Source organism: Nicotiana tabacum, chromosome 2 (assembly GCF_000715075.1).
Source record: "Nicotiana tabacum cultivar K326 chromosome 2, ASM71507v2, whole genome shotgun sequence".
NCBI classification, from domain to species: Eukaryota; Viridiplantae; Streptophyta; class Magnoliopsida; order Solanales; family Solanaceae; genus Nicotiana; species Nicotiana tabacum.
Window position 1 is genome coordinate 25,921,748 of NC_134081.1, and position 7,569 is coordinate 25,929,316.

General features: G+C 40.4%; 1 non-coding gene across 1 annotated transcript; it reads left to right on the forward strand.

The window, feature by feature from the left end:
- Window positions 1–3,497: 3,497 nt before the first annotated feature.
- On the forward strand, window positions 3,498–3,601 carry LOC142173881 (small nucleolar RNA R71). Its single transcript, XR_012703243.1, has one exon. It is a non-coding gene; the product is annotated as a small nucleolar RNA R71 (small nucleolar RNA).
- Window positions 3,602–7,569: the final 3,968 nt, after the last annotated feature.

The following is a 7,569-nucleotide window of genomic DNA, read 5'->3' on the forward strand; positions in this document are numbered from 1 at the left end:
TAAGGACGACAACACCACATCACAAATGAAAATTTTACCATGCTCAGAAATATCAAGTCTCGTTACTCCATCAACCAAACCCTGAACATCCATAGTCTGATTGCCCTTCCTCCGCTTGAATTAGATGCCGAACCTCTAAACCATGAATTGAGAAATCCTCCTTTTGAGTCATTCACTGCCGCGATCCATAAATAAGCACCCTACTATTACACCAAATTTGTGCGATAACAATGCATGAACATCATAGCAACCTGTGCATAGCCTCAAAGACATAGGAAATACATATACTGAGCTAAAATGACAGAACATCCTTCCACAAGGTGATGATAATAGCCCGCTCAAACACGCAGGGAAAAACATCCTACACCACGTATGCACTACCACCACAACTCCTTGATGCCCAATTGATAACAAACACTTCACTTCGCATAAGATTGAGTAGGAAGGAAATAAAGGCATAAGCCTTAAAGGAATCAAATCGCACGATGAGGAATCAAGAAGGGAAGTGCTCCTAACAGCCCTGTAGCCTCTCGAAGATAAGTACAGACATCTCTGTACCAATCCACAAAACTCTACTAGACTTGCTCATGACTCATGATACCCAAGTGAACCTAGAGCTCTGATACCAAGTTGTCACGACCCAATATCCACTATAGGTCATGATGGCGTCTAACGTCGCCGTCAGGCAAGCCAACGATGATTGATCTATTTAATTACTCATTTTATTACTTTCGATATCATAAGTTTTAATGAAAAAGAAAATTTACACTTTTAAATTCATAGGAATGTACCAAATTTGTAGTTTGTAAGAGAAATGAAAGGCAATACTAATATACAGAACCGTAAGCACCAACTAGTATATCCCAAAACTCGGTGTCACAAGTGCGTGAGCATTTATTAAGGAGTATAATAATAATACAACATCTATCTAGAATGTAAATGAGACAGGATAAGATGAATGGTACGATGGAGACTCTGTGGACTGCGATGCATATTCTGGGATGCAGCTCACGTAAAGTCTCCTCAATAGCTGCGTCTACGCACCAAGATGATCACCAAATAAACCTGTCAGATGCTGCACATTTAGTGCAGAAGTGCAGTATGAGTACGTAAATTAACGCATGATGGTAGGCTATAATCCCGTATTTTACTCGCTTATTGCACTCTAATTCACTGCACTTTACTTATGTTGAACTTTAATTAGGCGCGTTTTGCACTTCTTGTGTGTTTTATGCTCTGTAGGAGTGATTCTAAGCTATGTAGATATTGTGGCATAAATGCAAGCTATTTTGGAGCTTTTAAGTCTGAGTAAAAGCCCAAGGATTAAGTCGGGATCGAGTTCGGGGATCAACGGATGATAGTGGAATGAAACAAAAAATTGAGCATGCATCTTGCGCAGTGTCTGGTAAAATGCAAATAACGTTTCGCTCGGAACTCCATTTAGGCTCCACAATATATCGTTAGAAATATATCTAAAAGGTATACAAATTTTATGTTTTATACATTCCCAAATTCCCAACTTATACAACCCAAGTGCGCGACCAAGTGTGCGGTCGCGCACTGGGCGCGCACTTGGGGCAGAATGGTGTGCAAAGTGTGCGACCAGGTGCGCAGTCATGCATGTTCTGTCCGGAAAAAGTCCTATTTCGCTAAGAAAGCCAACACTTTAAATTGTGTCATGTCCCCATGACATACAAATAAAAAGAAAGAGGTAAGGACAACTTGCCTGAACATCTAGTCGGGGTTTGAATTGAAGTTGGGCTCCATCCCTCGCGCCCGAACTAATGCACACACCCATGCAGATAACTTCTTCTCGGCCTTCCTTGGATATACCCCACACTTATCATTTTCACTCGCCGTAGTCTTCTCTTTCTCGCCCTTCACTTTCCACACAACACTAGCGCTAGCTTCCCCCTTTTTACCTCTGTTTCTACACCCATCTCAAAAATCACAGTTTCCTTGCCCACTCTAAGCATGCTTTTTCTTGTATATCTAATATTTGCTCTACCCGTTTCTAGGAATGGTCTTCCTAGGATGAGGGGGACCTCCTTGTTCCCTTCCATATTAACAACTATGAAATCCACAGGAAATACAAACTTATCTACCTGAACTAAGACATCTTCAACTATTCCCTCGGATATTAGAGTCGTTTGGTCTGCTAGCTGCAAAGATATTGGTGCAGACCTTATCTTTCCAATCTCCTGCTCTAGTTTCCTATAAATAGATAGAGGCATTAAATTAATTAAGGCAACCAGAATCACATAGAGACTTATCAAAATTAGTAGTGCCTAAAGAGCAAGGTATGGTAAAACTCCCTGGATCCCCACACTTTTGTGGGTGTTTGTTTTGCAATATTGCACTGCAATGCTCTGTGAGCTTGACCCCTGAGGTCTCTTCTATTTTCCTCTTCTTTGTCAGAATCTCCTTCAAGAACTTGGCATAAGCCGGCATTTGTGAGAGCACTTCTGTGAATGGTAGGTTTACATGAACCTGTTTCAGCACATCTAGAAATCTCTCAAACTGCTTGTCCAACTTTTCTCGACTCAACTTTTGGGGAAAAGGCAGTGCAGATATATGCTTGCTCTCATCATGTTCCTCCCTTCTTGATTTTTTCTTCTTTCTTTTTCTTAGTTTTCATCGGGCCTTTATTCTTTTTATCCATATCACCCTTCAACTCCTTCTCACTTTCTTTTTCAAAGTTCACCTCATTTTGGATCGGGGTGGGATCTTTCAACACTTGCCGACTTGTCTGAGTTACAACCATCACTGTTTCTTTTGGATTTCTCTCAGTATCAGTGGGAAGTGTTCCTGGGGCTCTCTCCGACATTAGAGTAGTTAAGTGTCCAACCTATTTTTCCAGTCTTAGAAAAGACGTACTCAATTCTTTGATAGTTGTATCATGGGCATCAAGCCTCTCATCTGTCTTGATAATAAAGGTCTTCATAAGATCTTCCATGCTAGATTGATTCGACTGTGAGGAGTGATACTGTTGCCTCTACTGATTTTGAAAACTTGTAGCTCCTTGTTCTTGGAATCTAGGGTTGTTTTGTTGCCATGCATTTGCAGTACCCCCAGGTGAACTCCATGAAAAGCCGGGGTGCCTCTGACCCATTGCATTATAGTTTCCTACATCATTCACTTCCTCAGTTGAGGCTTGACACTCATGGATGGGATGTCCTCTTCCACATGTATCACAAGCTGAGTGGTGTACATTTTGCATCAAAGCTACAGTTAGCTTCCATATTTCTTTAGCCATAGCATCAAGTTGTACTTGCGAAGATGTAGTAGCATCAACTTGGTGAACACCAGTTGATTTTCTTCTCTCCATACTCTCAGAGGGCCACTGATTAGCATCTTCGGATAATTCATCAAGAATTTTAACTATATCCTCTGGAGTCTTCTTCACAAAAGGGCCTCTGACTGCATTGCTCAAAGTTCTACGTGAGGCTGGTGTCAATCCATCCCAAAAATCCTGGAGTTGCATCCGGAGTTCAATTCCGCTATGTTGATACCTTCTAACTATCTCCTTAAACCTCTCCCATGCTTCAAAAATAGTTTCATTCTCTTTCTGGTAGAAGTTATGAATTTCTCTTCTAAACTTGCTCGTCTTGGCTAAGGAGAAATATTTATCAAGAAATTTTCTGGTCCTCCCATGTTCTAATTGATCCATTTGGCAAGATTCGAAGCTTCGCATCATCTTTAAGTGAAAAGGGGAATGACTTTAAATACACTGCATCTTGTGACACCCCATTATATTGAAAAGTGTTCATAATCTCCTCGAAGTCCATCAGATGCGTGTTTGGATCTTCGTTCATCTTCACTCTGAAAACGCAACTGCTTTGAATGGTTTGAAACAAACGTTGCTTTAACTCAAAATTATTGGCTGCAATTGGAGGTTGGTCTAACACTTGACAATCCTTGATTGTAGACTGGTCTGGCATAGTCACCCAATCTTCTACCAGGCCTTGGTAGCGCATTCTCAAACTTGTCTTCAATCAAGGCTCGATTTAGATTGAATTTTTGACCCCTATTGTCTTCGACAGTTTCCTCAGCAGCTATCCATGCAGCTGCCTCTACCTCATTGTCATCGTTATTAGCCATGTGTTCTTGGGTTGAAGGTTGCCCCAAGAACCTTACGGTAAATGCTTTCTGCTTCCTCAGTTGCCGCAGGTGTTTTTCCAATTCCGGTCTGTAGGGTATTACTTCTCTACAAGAAGATCGTGTCATACACCACGGACTTAACCTGTTGCCGGCACACGGAGGAGAAACCCGTGAAGAACAAAAATAAAAGTAAAAATAAAAATAAATTTTTGAATTAGCACTACAAACTATTTCCAACACTATTAATTGCAAATCTCCGGCAATGACGCAAACGTTTGACGAGCGCAAAACACACACTTAAATTATGCTCGCTAGTCAAAGATAGTATAGTATAATTATCGTCTCTACATGGATTGGATTTAAATAGTATTCTCATAGTTCGTAGCTCGATTGCTATCCAAGAGGATCAAATGTTGAGGTTTATATAATTTATAATCTAAAATCTACAGCTATTGACTAATGATAATCGCAACAAAGGTAAGCAAGGGAGTTATCAATGAGATAAAATATGGGTTGATAGGATAAGTGCAAGATAATTGTTCGGGATCTAACTCTAGATAATTCACTTCTAATGTTCAAGTGAGTCTCTCGAATTCACTTAATTATCAGTACAAATTATTAGTAGAAACCCTTCTCTCGATTAAGTCTCAACCTCACAATATGAACCAATTTAAGCTCGGTGAAGATATGCAAGAATTTGTAAAGGTTTGGTCTTTAGGAGAACCTCTTTCGATTATCCTCCTAACTAGGTTTAATCAAGGATTCAACTAGCCTCTTTCGATTACTTAGAAGATCTATGAACTCAACCAACAATATAGTGCAAATATATCACAAGTTATGCTCTTTCGATTACAAGACAAGTGAATATAGATGCAGAAATTAAATCTTCCAAAAACGATTCAAATACATAAAAATAGAGTTATAATCCACAAACAACCATCAATAAACCAAATCCATCAAAACCCAAATGGTTCTACTCCATAGACATGGAGAAGTTCTTCACAAATGGATCAAAAATAGAGGAAAACATAAATACAATCCAAACCCAGATTTGAGTGAGGAAGGAATGATGAAATCCTTGTGCTTGTGTTCTTCAAACTCCTCCTTAGCCTCCTTAGCCTCCCTAGGTCGAAATCTGTCCAAAAGTTGGCTAAAATGGTGTTTTGGGGTGTTTTATCCGCCCCCAAAACCAATACCGGACATAACTATTCTTTCTTAGCGAAATAGGACTTTTCCCGGACAGAACATGCGCGACCGCGCACCTGGTCGCACACTTTGAACACCATTTTGCCCCAAGTGCGCGCCCAGTGCGCGACTGCGCAATTAGTCACGCACCTGGGTTGTATAAGTTGGGAATTCGGGAATGTGTAAAACATAAAAGTTGTAGCTCTTTTAGATATATTTCCAACGATATATTGTGGAGCCTAAATAGAGTTTTGAGCGAAATAGTATGTGCATTTTACCGGACACTGTACAATATGCCTGCTCGATTCTTTGTTTCATTCCACTATCATCTGTTGATCCTCGAACTCGATCCTGACTTAATCCTTGGGATTTTACTCAAACTTCAAAGCTTTGAAATAGCATGAATTCATGCCACAACATCTACATAGCTCGGAATCACTCCTACAGGGCATAAAACACACAATACGTGCAAAACACGCCTAATTAAAGTTCAACATAAGTAAAGTGCAGTGCATTAGAGTGCAATAAGCGACTAAAATACAGGATTATAGACTACCATCACGCGTTGATTTACGTACTCATGTTGCACTTCTGCACTAAATGTGCAGGATCTGACAGGTTCATTTGGTGATCATCTTGGTGCGTAGGCGCAACTATTGAGGAGACTTTACGTGAGCTGCATCCCAGACTATGCATCGCAGTCCACAAAGTCTCCATCGTACTATTTATCTTATCCTATCTAATTTACATTCTAGATAGATGTTGTATTATTATTGTACTCCTTTGTAAATGCTCATGCACTTGTGACACCGTTGGGATATATTAGTTGGTGCTTATGGTTTTGTATATTAGTATTGCCTTTCATTTCTCTTACAAACTACAAATTTGGTACATTCCCGTGGATTTAAAAGTGTAAATTTTCTTTCTCATTAAAACTTATGATATCGAAAGTAATAAAATGAGTAATTAAATAGATCAATCATCGTTGGCTCGCCTGATAGTGACGTTAGGCGCCATCACGACCTATAGTGGATTTTGGGTTGTGACAACTTAGTATTAGAGCTCTAGGTTCACTTGGATATCACGAGTCATGAGAAAGTCTAGTAGAGTCTTGCGGATCGGTACAGAGACATTTGTACTTATCTTTTAGAGGATACATGGCTATTAGGAGCACTTTCTTTCTTGATTTCTCATTGTGCGATTTGATTCCTTTGAGGCCCATGCCTTTATTTCCTTCCTACTCAATCTTATGCGACGTGAAGCGCTTGTTATCAATTGGGCATCGAGGAGTTGTGGTGGTAGTGCATACGTAGTGCAGGATATTTTTCCTTCGGTGTTCGAGTGGGCTATTATCATCGCCTTGCGGAAGGATGTTCTTTCGTTTCATCTCACTATCTGTATTTTCTATTGTTTTGACGCTATGCACAGGTTGCTATGATGTTCATACGTTGTTATCGCACAGATTTGGTGTAATGGTAGGGTGCTTATTTATGGATCGCGGCAGTGAATGACTCGAAAGGAGAATTTCTCAGTTCATGGTTTAGAGGTTCGGCATCTAATTCCAGCGGAGGAAAGGCAATCCGACTATGGATACTCAGGGTTTGGTTGATGGAGTAACGAGACTTGATATTTTCGAGTGTGGTGGAATTTTTGTTTGTGATATGGTGTCGTCATCCTTGTTTGAATGTATTAAGGTTCGCCGGTGTTATGGTCTTCTTTGATTTTCCTTCGGGGCAGAGTGTGGTGAAATAGTGTCTAAGAAGTAGTTGTAAGAAATTGCGGTGTGTAGTGATTTCATAATCGAACAGGTGCTTCAAAATTTGATGGCTCGGGAAAGATGATCTTCGAGGAGGCTTAGAGTTGGTAGCAATTTATTAGTTCAGGTTCTACAAAGAAGGATTTTGATTTGAGGCAACATTTGGGCAGCGAAGGATGAGGAAGGACATGGCGGGAGGTGTCTCGCGGTGGTCAAATTACTAGTAGGTCAAGTATGAAGAGCAGGGGTCGAGAAGTTTCTTAAATGAGGGGGTTTAACCGAAGTGGGAGTGGTAGAGTAGCATATGGATTCTGTGGTAGGAAAGCCACTTGCCTCGAGAAAAGTTTAGGGGGATTTGGGAATCATGGTGGATAATGAGTAAGCCTATGTATTTTATTTGGGATGGTAGCTGCTGGATGAAGGAAGCTTGATTATGGCACTGGGAGTTTGCTGGAAATGAAGAGTTGTGAAACGTGACTTCGAGTTTGGAATGTATTGTCGGACTTTCAATTGATGTTAATGGGGAA